Below are 15,676 nucleotides of genomic sequence, written 5' to 3' on the forward strand. Positions count from 1 at the left end.
TTGTTAAAGGCTTGAGGCTGGAACGGATCCGGAAGGAAGCTTTGCTTGGAGCCTGCTGAAGGTGATTCAGGTGAAAATATTCCTTTTTTATGTACTTTATTTGTCTATAATAAAAGAAATGCATGTCTTGGTTCCCGAAATGAATCTTCTTTATGTTAATGATATTCATGTTTAGAATTCATATGTAAATGGTTATTTGGATTTCATAACTAACTACCTTTATAACATGAAGATGGTTCCTTTATAAGTCTTTGTCCATATACTGTTGTGTTCTTTGAATTGGTTGTTTTGCAGGACAAAAGAGAAGAAGGGAACTCCAAGAAGGGTTTGGACCCTAAAGGTCTTCTCAAACGTAGGACCTAAGGTACGTACCCTTTACAATAGAATTTGCTTATAATAGCATAATGGCTGTGTGAATGTGTGCTTCTTTGAATAGACAACTTTCAGTCTACTAGGGTTTCAACCCAAAAATCCCTAGGGGAACATTTCCCTCCATGACAAATATCAAGGAGGAGTGGCACAAATGCACATTATTCCCCCATCTACTCTACCGGATTTTCAGGGTATGGTAAATGAAGACTTAGGTACATTCTTATTTCAGTTTGAAACACTTTGTAGAGGATATGGTTATTGTAATAATTCCCAAAGGTTGCAAGTGTTTCCTATTACTCTAAAAGTAGAAGCTCTCTAATGGTTCATAAGCGTTGGTGGGAACTGCATTCAAATATGGGAAGACATGAAGAATGTATTCTTGAAGAAATAACACGACTACTAATAGGCAAGTGAATATATTTTTGGAATGATACAAGGGGAAGATGAAAGTTTGGAGGAATTTGTGGAGCGATTTCGATACAATGTTAAAAAAAACATAAAAATTTGAGAAAAGAGATCTTGAAAACACTCCTACTCAAAGGACTCAAACATGAATTTTTAGAACCTTTAAATATTATAGGAGCAAGTGATGTTTTTCACTTACCATATGATTATGTTTTTGAATTATGCATTAGGTATTCATGAGGAATCTCCAGGACTGGTGATAATTATGCAGAACTTTCCTCTCAACTTTTAAAATTGGATACAAGAATAGGAATTACAAGAGCCTCTATAAATTTACAAGTGGATGGTTTGTAGGAAGAATAGGAGCACTGAAAGGAGGATCATCCGAAAAATTATTGTCCATCACTACTAGGGTCACAATAATTATTTAAGGAATCTGAGGAAGTGGAAGAAATAGTTAAAGGAATGAAAAAGAATAAGGCCCCAGGCCCGGACGGGTTCACAGCTGAATTTTTCCAAGCCACTTGGTCGTTCATGGGAAAATACATCCTGGAGGTTGTGGAGGAATCAAGATGGAATCAAAAGGTATGCCCTGGTCTTAACTCCACTTTTATTACTCTCATCCCTAAAACCTCAAATTGGAAGACCCGTAGGGTTTCAGACCCATTTCCTTGTGCAATGTCATCTATAAAATTATAGCCACTCTGATTTCCAAAAGACTAAAGCCGCTTCTCCCCAACATTATCTCCCTAGAACAAACAGGCTTTGTTGAAGGGAGGCAAATTCTAGATGGACTGGTCACCTCCCAAGAGGTGGTACATTCCCTCAAGGTCAAGAAGGCCGCAGGCATGCTAGTGAAGTTGGATCTCTCCAAGGCCTATGATAGACTGAGCTGGGAGTATCTAAGGAGTATCCTTAGGGCTTATGGATTTAACCATAGATGGATTAACTGGATAAGTGCTATGATATCCACCCCTGTATTTTCTATCCTTCTAAATGGGACTCCTACTAGAACATTCAACCCCACTTGGGGTCTGAGACAAGGGTTCTCCTTGTCTCCTTTCCTGTTTATTATTTCTATTGAGGGTTTGGGTAGATACATCAAGGAGGAAGCCCAGGCATCCAGAATCAAAGGATTAAGGATCTGGGGGAATGACCTTGCAATAACACACCAACAATTCATGGATGATATCATGCTCTTCTGCCAAGTTTCTCTCAGAGAAGCCCGAAGAATGAAAGAAATCCTGAACACCTTTATGCAAGCCTATGGAACCCAAATCAACAACGAAAAATCTTGTACCTTCTTCTTCAATACCCAAGGGAATGTAAAATCCTATCTAGCCAGGATTATGGGATTCAACACAGGTAACCTCCCCACGAAGTACCTGGGAATGCCCCTTTTGGAAAACCCTCTAAAATTGGTAGGATGGCAACAAACTATCCAAAAGATTCAGGGAAGGTTGGGAAACTGGGCCTTCTGATCCCTAAATATTGCAGGTAGAACAGTCCTCCTAAAAGCAGTATTGCAGTCAATCCCTATCTACCAGCTGTCAGGTATGGCTGCCCCCAAGGGGGCCTGTACCAAAATGGTGGACATCTTCAAAAAATTCCTATGGGGAGGGGCACAACAGAAGAAAAAGTGGGCTCTTATGTCCTGGAAGGGATTGACAAAGAAAAAGTTAGAAGGAGGGCTCAGCCTATGAGACCCCTATACCTTAAATCAAGTAATGGGAGCAAAACTTTGGTGGAGATGGCTAGGGGGAGGAGGGGATATATGGAAAAAAATCTAGACAAGAAAGTAAAATATGCTGGAGAAAACGAAGGAAATCCTCCACTATATAGATCCACCCAAGGGCTCAGCCATATAGAACTTAGCAAGACAAAACCGGGAGCTCATTGCCCAGCATGCTTTCTGGGAAATTCAAAATGGAAGAACAACAAGATTTTGGCAGGATTCATGGTAGCAAAGAGAAAGACTGATAGACAGGAAATATCTCTGAGATATTTTTAGACTCATTTATGATAGGAACATTCAATATGTAGAAAAATTCTGGAACGAAGGGCAAGGGACCAGAAACTGGAGAAAATGGAAAAAGATAGAAGAATGGGGTCAGGGTATAGAGACAGAGCAAGGGACAGAGTTTGAAAAAGAAATGAGAACAAGACAAATAACCATCAAAATTGTCCCAGACATCTTGAGATGGGGGCACTCAACAAAAGAAACCTTCACCATCAAATAAGCTTACGATCTAAAAGTAGAACAAGAACAAGATGGCTAAGCACTACTCTAGAAAAAAATCTAGAAGGGAGGATGGTGGCCTAAGGTAGCACACTTCCTCTGGCTAGTTTGTAAAGTGTGAATCCTGACCTGGGACCAGTTATAGAAAAAAGGAATACAAGGCCCATCCTTCTGCTGGATGTGCCGACAAGACAAAGAGGACATAGAGCACATGATGAACTCATGCCCGTTTGTGAACCAACAGTGGGGCCAAATACAAGGAGTCTTTGGAAGGATGGATAGGAACTATCAAAGCATAAAGGAAACAATCCTAATATGGTGCAAAAACATCTTCTCAAGCCCTATCCTGAATCGTGCATGGGGATTGGCCCTGGGATTCAACCTCTGGACCATCTGGAAAGAACAAACTGCAGAATTTTCAAAAACAAAACCTCAACACAAGATCAAGTATGGGAAGGATTAGTTAAAAATATCAGGGAAACGATTCTAGCAGAACAATGGAGTCCAAAAGACTTGCAAGTCCCTCCCCATGAAGCAAGAATACTTCGTCATCTTAACTTAACAATGGAAATGATCGCCCCTAATGCCTGGAAAGCGAGAAGGATGAATATCGATTCCCTGATGCATTTCATTTTACCAGGAGAAGGATTCATCAAGTTGAATTTTGACGGGGCCTCAAAAGGGAACCCAGGAGCAACAGGACTAGGTGGCATATTCAGAGATAACCAAGCAAACACGTGGCTCGTATACGCAGAATCATGTGGAATTTCAAGTAACAATGAAGCTGAATTTGCAGCAGCTGGACAGGGGCTTCGAATAGTTGTAAGATTGGGATACAAAAACGTGGAGGTGGAAGGAGACTCCAACTTGGTCATAAACACCATGAGAAAACTTAACAATGGCATGTCATTGGACAAACTGAGTCAAAGTTCAAGGACAACTCACCTTATCCAGGAGATAGTGGAGCTCATACACAAGTTCAATTACCTAATAATCAAACATGTAAGAAGGGAAGGGAACAAAGCATCAGATTTCATGGCCAACTAGGGATACAATCAACAACATGGTCTAATGCAACAATTATGTCCAATTCATCCCAAGGATGATAGGCTCAAAGCTTTGGAGGACATCTTACGGAAAGATTCCCAAATCGGCCAGGAAACTGAGAATATTGCCAATCAGATATGGTAGTTATGCTATGTAAGGGAATGGTACCACCCACCGCCCCCCACACACTCATGGTGATGAGTGTGATGGCCTCCCACATGCTACCTCACATAAGACATGGGAGAAGTGGCAGTCAAGGCAAGGGTAGAGAAGGAGGTGAGGAGGTTGAGTCAAGACTGGTGATGGGACAGAGCAAGGTGGAATGGGATTATGAAGGAAGTTGGGACAGAGAGAGGAGTATAGTCTATATTATGGGAGGAAGGAGGAGCAGGGGTGCAAGACAGTGGAGCTACCAGCAACGACCTCTGCAAACCATTTATGGGTATGTTCCCTGGCCTTACAAGTTGATCACTATGTTTACTATGTTAATTCATGCTTAGGGGGTGCGGGTGAAGACCGAGGAGAGAAATTGGGGAGAAGGCTGGGGAGACCAGTGTAAGCTAGGGGGATGACGATCAGGTTAGAGCGAGAGGCTAGAGCTGGGAGAGAAAACAGGGGCTAGGACTTTGAGAAACCCCCTGTGAATGAACGAAATAGTTGGTATAACAGGGAAGGTGGGGAGACTGCGGCTAAGCATGTGCAAGGGCCATGGGAAGAGCATATAAGAGAGGCAACTCTTCTCAGTAGAGATGTGAGGTAGCAGCAGGGGGTAGAGGGGCGAGGGAAGGTAATGCGAGGGGGGCTGATGGTAACTTGCCTTGATGGGATGGCAGTGAGAGTCGTAAGCATAAATTGGGTCTGGAACCAAGACATCACCTCTGTGAGCAGGCGAGAGGATTGTCATAACCAGGGGGGTGGTGAGGCTATCGAAAGGCAGGTTAGTAAGAAAAATGAGAGGCAAAAGAGTGGTGAAGACGCATCAGGCAGAGGAGAGGCATTTCATCTTGGGGCATAGGGGCACCAAGGCAGAGGCAATTGTGATGGGAAACGTGAGGGGAGGGGAACTTGTAGTAATCTGAAGAGGCATGAGACCATGCCCCGAGATTTAATGCATATCGAATGTGAACATGCCCAGAAAAGAGAATAGATGGCCCGACCTACACATGGAAGAGGATGCGACAGAAGGGGGAGGGAGTCGACTCAAGTAGCAAACCCGAGCACCTTCGAACCTAGGCGTGGGAGGAACCTTGTAGAATGCGTCATCAACGAAGTGACAACAGCTTACAGGGAGGGAACGGATGCAAGAATCTGTAAGATCCTTGAAGAATGGGAGGAGAAGATAAAATAGGAGGAGGAGTTCGAAGAGGAAATGGATAATTGGCGGGCCGTAATCCCAGATCCTAGGAGTACCAGGGGAAGACTCACCCAATTTAAACAGAGATTATATCTATATTGGATCATGAAGAACCTCATGGGGGAGGCAATGGAGAAAATGTCAGTGGGGATGGTTATGACCCTCCAGGACATGCCCAATTACAAAAAAAGACTTGTAGACAATTCAATTTTAGCTGTGTAAGTAGGACATCCAACTAGATCGAATCAAAAGGCACATCCCTTGCATTATTGAGCTTTCTGACATACCTGGAGACTCAACCAAAGACTCGACTCTGGTGGAGTCTACCTTAGAAGAACAACAGGATTAGTCAGTTTCCTCATTGTTTTTTTTTGTTTCTTGCGGGTAACATTTACTTTTACTAATGCATTCTTATGTTAGATAAACACATATACTCTTATCATGATACTGATACGTATATAGCTTGGTTAGATTGACTAAAATTATATTATTTTTGGATGGCTTATAACGAGGATAGGTGACCAATAAACTCGGTTTCCCACTGAGAAAGTTGAGGCTAGCTATCTCACATATGTGGTGTAAAATTTTGTTTTATAAATAGAAAAAGAAGGTCCTGCCAAGCTTAACAAAAAAAATTAAAATTTTATTTAAGGAATCAAGTAATGAGATAAATCAACCTCTAGGTATAACTCAAAACTAATCATCATTTAATACCTGAACTAACATTTATTGTCCTATATAGGTTCATTACAAGATCTATAATCCTATAGTTCGATGGGAGACTTATAATCCTCCTCTAATTCAATACCCCACCTTATGGCCATAGTGGCCCTCTCCCTCAAGCCAGATACTCCCACAGCTTCAAGGATAATTTGGAGCCTCCTCTCTAGGGAAATTCACCATGAAAGCTCCATTACGAGAGCCATAAAAGATGCAATTCCCATCCAATGCACCACCATGTTATCCTTCACTATGATCCCAACTATTTGTGCAAACAAATCCTTATTCCAACAATCAAGTTGCACATCAATTTAAAACACCTATTTTTCCTACTCACCCCCCCATTGAATGCAATGTCATGTATTTTAGAGACGGGAGAGCATTGAATTTAGAAACTTCTCATATTACCACACAACATTTACCTCAGGAAGAAACTTTAATCCATAAACCATTAGAGGAGCATTATATGATTAGAACTTATTTGAAAATTGTTGATGAAACTCATGAACAATATCAAGAGAAAAACCCTAGAATTTCCCTTAACCATCCTTGTCAATATGAAGAGAGAAAACATCAAGTTGTGGAAGAATTATACAATTTGGAGAACCATGAATATGTGCATCATATTGAATCTTGGTCCAAACAATTGTTAGCAAACTCCATTCCTTCATCATTCAACAACTCTTGGTACCATATCAATTAAAGAAATTCATTTTCATACTACGATATGCATTGAAGTTTATATTTTAAACCTAAGTGTGAGTATATTTAGAATTACATGACACACATAGCTATAATGGAAGTACTCCTATGCTTCAAGGAGATCTTATTTTCTCTAAATTAGTGTAGGAAAGTATAGAAGCAATAAATAAAAATTTCATCTTAAATAAAAAAATTACAACAACACCCTTGAAACTGTAATTCCATAAGGCGAAAGTATTGAAACTTTTGTTATTATGCACTCTTATGGTAAGTCTTTTCAGAGGAAATTCACTCTTAATGCCTCATTACTTTGTAAAGTGACTATAATTGATTGTTTGTTTCCTCTTCATGATTTTTTTGTCATCTATTGAGTCAATCATGGGAACTTGTTATTGTTATGTTTAATACTTTCCATTTATAAGCCCAAAACCCTAACCCTCGCCTAGTCACTTGATCAAGTTTCTATCCAAGAAACCTTTTCAAGTTTCTCTTTGAAGGTGTTGATGAAAATCTTCTTACGATGGACCACTCCTATAAAACCCTAATTATCTCTCATGAGAACCCTAACATGATTAAATTTAGGAATCTTTTAGTCATTATCTAAGATGATTTCTTTAAAATGAGTCTTTAAAGTAGCAAGAACAACTAGTAAATATTAGTCATTAAAATAATTTCATGCCATCCCATGCCCTTAAGAAGAATATTTTCTCCCCACCTATTAAGTAACCTATTTAAGGTTAATTCTAATCAAAATTTATTTTAAAAGGATTAATTAAGGGGTAGAAGGTCCCCTTATGAGTCCACCTACCATGATCATGAGCCCTAATGAGAATGACATTACCTATACTATTTACCAAGCCAGGGTAATGGATTTTAGTTCAAAATATAAAAGACAAGAGGTCTCATCATGAGTCGACTTGTTCATTCTTGTTACTTATTGTGAATGGCACTGTTGTTAGTTGGTTAGCAAGCAGGACTACAATATTTAATTAATTTCTAAACTAATGTAAATGCTTTTAAACGAGTTTGAAGCTATCTATATATATATATATATATATATATATATATATATATATATATATATATATATATAGATATATGGGTCACAATCATTTCATTGGGTTAAAAGGCATCCTTGTTGAGGCTATAGAGATCTGCTAGCAGCAGTGACCATGCCTACGATATTAAAATTAATCTTACACTATGATTTACTTGCTCGTATTTGTCTTTCCTTGAACTCATTATCATATCTCTATGAAAATGGCTTTAAGATCCTTCCAGTAATGTGCTTTGGAGTTCTATCTTTCAGAAACAAGAAGGTTTTCATGGACATGGGACCCTTAGTGTAAGTGATTCATTTTTCCCCAACAAGAGGAGCTTCAACTATATGTTGGATAACAGTATGATGGTCACCTTGGAAGGTATCATTTTGTCATATTTCTTATTCCCTATTTTTATCCATTTTTAATGCTATGGCTTTCAAATTATTTCACTTCTATTTGTAATGAGGATATTGAGTTGAAGAACTACTGATTAAGGTTGCTCCTGAAATGCCTTATGGAAATTTTGATGGTTGGTTATTTCATTTAATGATAAAATTATTCTCGCAGTAAAAACATTGTCATCATTCATATGGTAACCGTCGTCATATTTTATTTTGGATAAGTCTTAATGAATAAAGAATCTAACACAAAAACAAACCAACATGTATTTTTCTGTCACAACAACTAGATCTAGTAAAGGAACCTTTGTTTATGCATAGTACCAGGAACATTACTGTGAGTGCAAGACCATCTGTGTTTCAATTTTGGTGTTTTTGTAACAGATTTATGGCACAACAACTAATTCTCTTACATGAGGACATGCAAGATGATCGACATGGGGGGATGTCAGGCCTCTGTTTTGTCTGGATTTATACTATATTTTACTACGAAATACCTAATACTTTTGTTTACATTTTACGGTTACCGTTATACTTTGTGAATTTTTGGGTATGATAAGGTAGACATTCATTATTTAACACATCATTTATTTTAACAAAGATTTAACATCAAATTTGTTATTAACAATGAGTTGTGTTTACGGAGGTCTAAAAACTAGTCAATTACCTTTATATATTTGTGCCAACAGTGATTCTTAAGTGCATGATAGTTTGCCTTGATCTTACATTCACATTCTTGCAGCAATAACATTCATGCACCAATAACATCCCAGTACTTATTTTGGGGTTCGACATCTCGGTGTACTTCTAGGGAAAATCGAAGATGGTATTTTTCAAAAATTATGTTTTTACACATCCACATGAGTCAAAGTGTACGCAGGCCGTGTGAGTTTCTAGAAGCAAATTTATAAGTCAGCCCCAAAATTTGCACAATTTTCAAACTGCCAACTTCATCCTTGATTTTCATGCAAATGAAGGTGAATCTCAAAATTATGGAGTATGAGTTTTGTTCCCCATATGGAACATGGGTTGTTTTCCAAAATTCATCATATTCTAGGAGATACATCCTATCGCACACAATCTCAACAAACTGAAATTGAAGAGGAGATTGGAATAATCTTTAAGGGTGGTCAAAGTACATTCTTTAAGAAAAATAAAAGGGAATATTAAGGTGACAATGTGATGACTCAATGTTTCCAAAGATCAAATTTGATACTATTAGAAGCATGTCATAGGGCAGATTGTCGGAACATTGGTTTGTGCATGTGTTCAATAACATAGTTGCAATGAAAGTGCCATTGTACTTATTTGTTAAAGAGTATTGATCATTTTTTTAATTGGCCCATTGTACCCAGTGTGGGAGCCAAAATTATTGTTATATGTTTTATTGTTAAGGGTGGAAAGGTGGTGCTAGGAAAGGAAGTTGTAGATTCCTTCAAGACGGTGTCACCTCTTTCTAATGAATGCTAGTAAACTAGTGGTTGTATCTCCTTCTAGTAGTTCTTGGTAAATATGAAGGGTTTGTATCTACCTCCATTAGTGGTTGATAAAACATAAATTTGTAGCTTCCTCGATATAAATAAGTGTTAATAAAAATCTTGTGTACCTTTAATTTGTTGTGATTAGTTAATTCCCTATGATCTTTAAATTGTTGAAATTTATGAAATATTTATTTAGCCCCCTCTCAATATTTCCAGCAATTGGTATCAAATTGGGTTCTTTCATCACAATATAACATTTCGAATGTAGATCTCAGGAATAAGATGTGAAAGGAACACAGGATAGCCTCGAAATTATTTAGGGAAAAGGAAAAGGAAGACTCCTCCATTACAATGATTCCAAAACATACTAAAGTCATTAATGAAGATCAATTTGACCCAATTGTCATATATTCAACACCCCCCATGTTTGATGGAACAAAATATGAGTTATGGAGTGTGTCTATGGAGATCTATTTGAAAACCCTATATTATATATGGTTCATAGTTGTTACTGGAGATACAACCACAAAGGAGTCAAAAGAAGATGATGCAAGAGAAATGGATACCATTCTAAGAGGCTTATCAGATCTTGTAAAAGACAAGGTGGGGCAATGCTCCTCAACTAAATATCTTTGGGAAAGAATAGAAGAGCTTTATGCAAGACAAGTTGAAAAGGAAGTTTCTCACGTAAAGGCTGAGGTTTAAGAGGCAAAAAGGAGAGAAGAAATTTTGAAAATTCATATTAAATAAAAATACGAGGACTTGATCAAGCTACAAACTAAATTTGATCAACTGTTGATAAATATTAAAGAAGAAATTATCTCCTTGAAGGTGCAACTTGAAGAAGCAAGAAGAATTGAAGAAGTTACCAAATGCTAGCTAAAGAAGAGGGAAGAATATTGTGTGAAGCATGAAGAAGAAGTTGTATCATTAAGTGTTTAACTCAACAAGCTCAAAAAAAAGTTGAAAAGATTGTACGGGACAGATAACATTTTGAGCTACAAAAAATGAATTCTAATTGAATCTTCATGAAAAGAGGATGCAAGCACCAAATCCCCAAAGAAAAATTTGAAGAAAAACTTGAAGTGGAATATTTGTCCTCAAAAGGGCACGTGAAAACTACAAGAAGCATGAAGTTGTTGATTCAAGAAATTATTCTAATGTTATCAAGAAGAAACCTTACTAGAAAGAGAAGCAAAAGGTTGGACCTCCTCCAAGGCAGGACAATTTCATAATACCATCATGGAAATCCAACTATCCAAGGTACTCAAGTATATTCTTGACTATTGTTATTCATGTACAAATTTTGGTCATAAGGATAGGGACTACAAAGTTTTTAAGAGGGTTAGCTACAAAGGATATCATCAAAAGTCTAGAAGCATGTTTACAAGTAGACAAGTCAAATACCCTAATGTATTCTCCAACACAAGGTACACAACATTTGCTCCATTATTCAGGAACAACACATGATGCCTTAAATTCCACAAATTTGGACATATTGCATGAGAATGTAGATGTGGCATGAAAATGACTCCTAAGTAGATTATAAAAGAAAACAAACCCATTAAGGTTTGGAGAAGAAAAAATGTTGAAAGAAATATCATTAGGGAGAGTAGCCCCGCAAAAGCAAGACACCCTTTGCCATTGATGTCAAAGGGGGGGGAGAGAAAGAGAGATAAAGGAAGAGAAACATGGAGATAAGGGGAGAATGATGACAAGTGGGGCATGATGACGAGGGGAGTATGAGTGTTTACTTTAATGACAAAATGTGAAATTGTTCGAAGAAATTGTCATTTATGTTAAAGGGTGAATGGCTCAACACTTGTTTGATGAGAAGCATGCACAAGTCAGTTATTTTGGATGTAAGAACATTGTAGATTGGTAACCCTTGTCACACCATTTTATTTGATAAATGGCACACGTTGTGGGTCCTTTTGGTTGAAGAGATATTCATGTTCGAATTTTGATGCCCCAAATGGATGGGTATATCACCAGCTCTTGCCCCACAAATTCATGGCCATAATATTTCATTGTTTCCCCTAAAGGAAGGTCAAAATTGTAATTTAAAATTTACCTAATTCCATTTTCCAAGACAATCTTGAAAGGATCCATATTGACAAACAAAAAAAAGTTTTAAAGCCTCCTTCTCTTCTGCCATGTCAGCCCTAATTGGTTGATGTTGACTTTAGTGAAAAGACATGTCTTTAATATATATATATATATATATATATATATATATATATATATATATATATATATATATATATATATATATATAGATATATATATATATATATATATATATATATATATATCTGTGTGTGTGTGTGTGTGTGTGTGTGTGTGTGTGTGTGTGTGTGTTTGTGTGTGTGTGTGTGTGTGTGTGTATGTATGTATGTACATATGTATGTATGTATGTATGTATTTTATTCATGGAAATCAATGTGCAATGAAAGAAAACATCGAATCATCAAAAAGTCTTCTAATTTTATATAGCACTAGCCCTAGAATGAATGATATGAAGAAGGTTGCATGTAAGAGACCTATTTTAAAGAAAGTTTAGGAGTATTGATTAATAATTGGTTGTGATTTGATTTTGATTCTAACGCTTAGGCCATACCGAGTTCTATGATCATATATCAAAGACTTTTCAGCTTATTTTATCCTTCATTTTTGTGGTACTGCTAGGATAAATCCATCCCTCTTGTGGTTGATCCAAGCTCCTAATTTGAGGTAATCTGAGGTTCATCTAAGCTCCAGATTTGTGGAATTCTGTGGTAGCTCTAAACTTCTTAGGCCGAATTTTGGCCCCCTCTTGAGGCTAAAGTATGTTTTGACCTTTTTCTGAGGCTTATTTCAGCGCTTTCCAAGACAACTTCAAGGTCAAACCTAAATCCATTTCTAGGTTGTACTTTAGCTATTCTAGAGGTAAAATCCTACCACCATCTAAAGCATACCTAAGCCATATCTTGAAGTATTTTAGCCTATGATTTTCTAATATTTTAAATGCTTATTTGTTTTTCTTTTTGAGGTCAAATTTAAGAAGAGAAGTTTCACTATCTAGAACTATTAAAATGCATTATCTGAGACAAAATGAGGTATATTCAGAGGCCCTATCCTAGAGAATCTTAAGTTAGTACATGTTGACATTTGAGGAGGAGATTGGAAAAATTTATAAGGGTGGTTAAACTACATTATTTAAGCAAAATCAAAGGGTATATTAAGGTGACAATGTGATGATTCTATGTTTCTAAGATCAAATTTGAGACTAGTAGAAGTAGACCTTAGGGTAAACCAGTGGCACATTGGTTTCTGCATGTGGAAACAGTTTAAGATCAACTGTTGCAGTGACAAAAAAATTGTGAATGAATGCAGTGTTATGTTCAATGACATAGTTGTAGTGAAGGTGTCGTGATAGTGATTTGTTGAAGATGATTGAGAATTGTTGTAAGTGGGCCATTGTCCCTGGTATGAGAGCCCAAAATTATTCTTCTATATTTTATTATTAAGTGCGACAAGGTGGTGCCAGGTAAGGAATTTGTAGCTTCCTTCAAGAGGTTATTTCGTCCTTCTAGTGGATGCTAATAAACGAAGGGTTGTAGCTACTTCCAATAGTTCCTGGTAAATGAGAAGAGGTTGTAGCTACTTCCAGTAGTTCTTGGTAAATGAGAAGAGGTTGTAGCTCCTTCTGGTAGTGGCTGATAAAACTAGAATTTGTATTTTCCTTCAAGATATAAATAAAATTTTCATATAAATCTTGTGTACCTTTAATGTGTTGTGAGTAATTAATGCTTTGTGAGCTTTAAATTGTTCAAATTTATGAAATATTGATTCACCACCGCTCTAAGTATTTCCAACATATTATTCACCTCGGTAGTGACTAGGAACTTTTTTTCAAGCCAGTGTGGACCCTTTGTTGAATATCCACACATTGATCTAACCTAAACTATAATAAAATCAACGATGACAGTAATGGATTTACACAATGGGGGTCTCTTCTGAATCTATTCGGGCTAGGTCCCACTACATTTCTCTGCCCATTAGGGGATCTCACCCTTTTATCATGAAATTTATTTGTTTAGGGCAGAACTTCACCTCAACTAGATCTAGGGTATGTTTGATATTGAATCCATTTCAATTTACTAACCAGTTCCAAATGTTAAGTCTAACAATTCTTGCCTCTCATCTTTGAGATCTAGTGTCTCACCCGGAGTAGCCTTGTCCTGATTCATTTGAACTTCGTCGCATGGCTGGGTGCTTGTATACACCAGTCCAAACACCATGTCTACCTCTCAGACAACACCCATAATTGGAAAGAACTCTTCTCTCCCCCCTAGGTTTACTATATTTGTGGCCCCCGCTACAAATTTTCAAAAACTCTTGGTGGCACATTTTGACAACACTCTAGCTCACATTGTGTGAACAAAATAAACAACACATATATTCCAAATAAATCGGCTACGTGTGCAACCTCTCTAGGTGATGTAGGAAAAATTGACTTTTTCTGCTATGTTCACTTCCACGAACTTGCAATCTTAAGAATACCAAGTATTCTACATAAACATAATTACTCAACTAGTTAATTATGACAATCATATAAAGACATTCATTAACACACATGCAAAGATACTAAAAAATCCATAAGCATGTAAAAATTCCATTCTGAAACAAAATTCATATGTACATGTTTGACATGATTATACATTCATTTGGCCATCAGCTTTCCCCTTAGGCTTACAATATTTATAATAACATATACAACCAAAATAAATTTTCCTAGATCCATAAATCATTCCACAAACAACTCATGCTTTTGAAGGTAGACTTGATTTTGCCTTGTTGACAAAATCATTCCTATCCATAGCTTTTATAAATCCTATAAGCACCCTAATGGTTTTTAAGAATTCTAAACTTTTTCTTATCCTAACAACTTTCTAATTGCTACCAATATTTTTTCTCCTACAACCTCTCGTGATTTTATTCCTAAATTTTTCATGCCTTAAAAAGAAGATTTTCTTCTTATCTACTAAATCTTATCTCTATCTATAGTTCTTTAAGAAATAAAGAAATTAAAATGATTTACAATAAGGAAATAAAATTACTTTTCCATGTTGAAACCTTGTTTGTAGCTTTATCTCCAAAAATATTAATGACTTGGAAGCTCTAGCGATCCTGCATCACTAGGCCTGGGAGCCTTTGGGCCTGATGTCTATGTTATATTACCAACTCTCCTGACAAGCTCATATGTTGACCATATAATAAGAAAATCAAACCCTAATTAGGAATGATGTCCTCTTTCCACGTTATGGCTTCAGATATGTTTACATTTTTACAAAAATAGGGGAAATTGTGTCATCTCTCTAGAACTGCCATCTTGTGTCTTTTAGAAACTTTTAAAAATCAAATTTGATTTTGGTGGGGTGGGGTGGGGTGGTGGGTTAGGTCCCTACATCATACTCACATAGTTGAAAATTCTTCATGATTTCTTTATCATGTGCCTTCATTATTGGATATTTTTCATCTGCAACCTATGTCTTCTTTCTCCTCGTGTATTGTTGACCTTCTTCTCATACTCAGTAGTGAGCTACAACCAAGCTTCCACTGACACCTCACCAAGCTCTCTCTTTTGGTTCAATATTTTGGCATCATAGGTACACCTCCTATAGAACCTCTTCAGATTCCTCTACTTGTCTTGTTGTTGCACACTACTGACATTTTCTTGAAAATTCTACCCACAATTGCAACTGTGGAATTGCTTCAACAAATTTTACCCAACCGTAGATAGAAATTGTTCTCCTTCATCCTACAAGAAATATTTCCTTGGTCTGATGCCACTTTATGAAGATTGATTATGATTATGGAAAATTGGACCCCAAAAGGTTCGACTCCTAAACCTGTGGGTTATGGGTTCATAA

Source organism: Pinus tabuliformis, chromosome 5_1, assembly GCF_031772625.1.
Source record: "Pinus tabuliformis cultivar Carrire ecotype Pingquan chromosome 5_1, CPIR1, whole genome shotgun sequence".
In the NCBI taxonomy this organism is placed as follows: Eukaryota; Viridiplantae; Streptophyta; class Pinopsida; order Pinales; family Pinaceae; genus Pinus; species Pinus tabuliformis.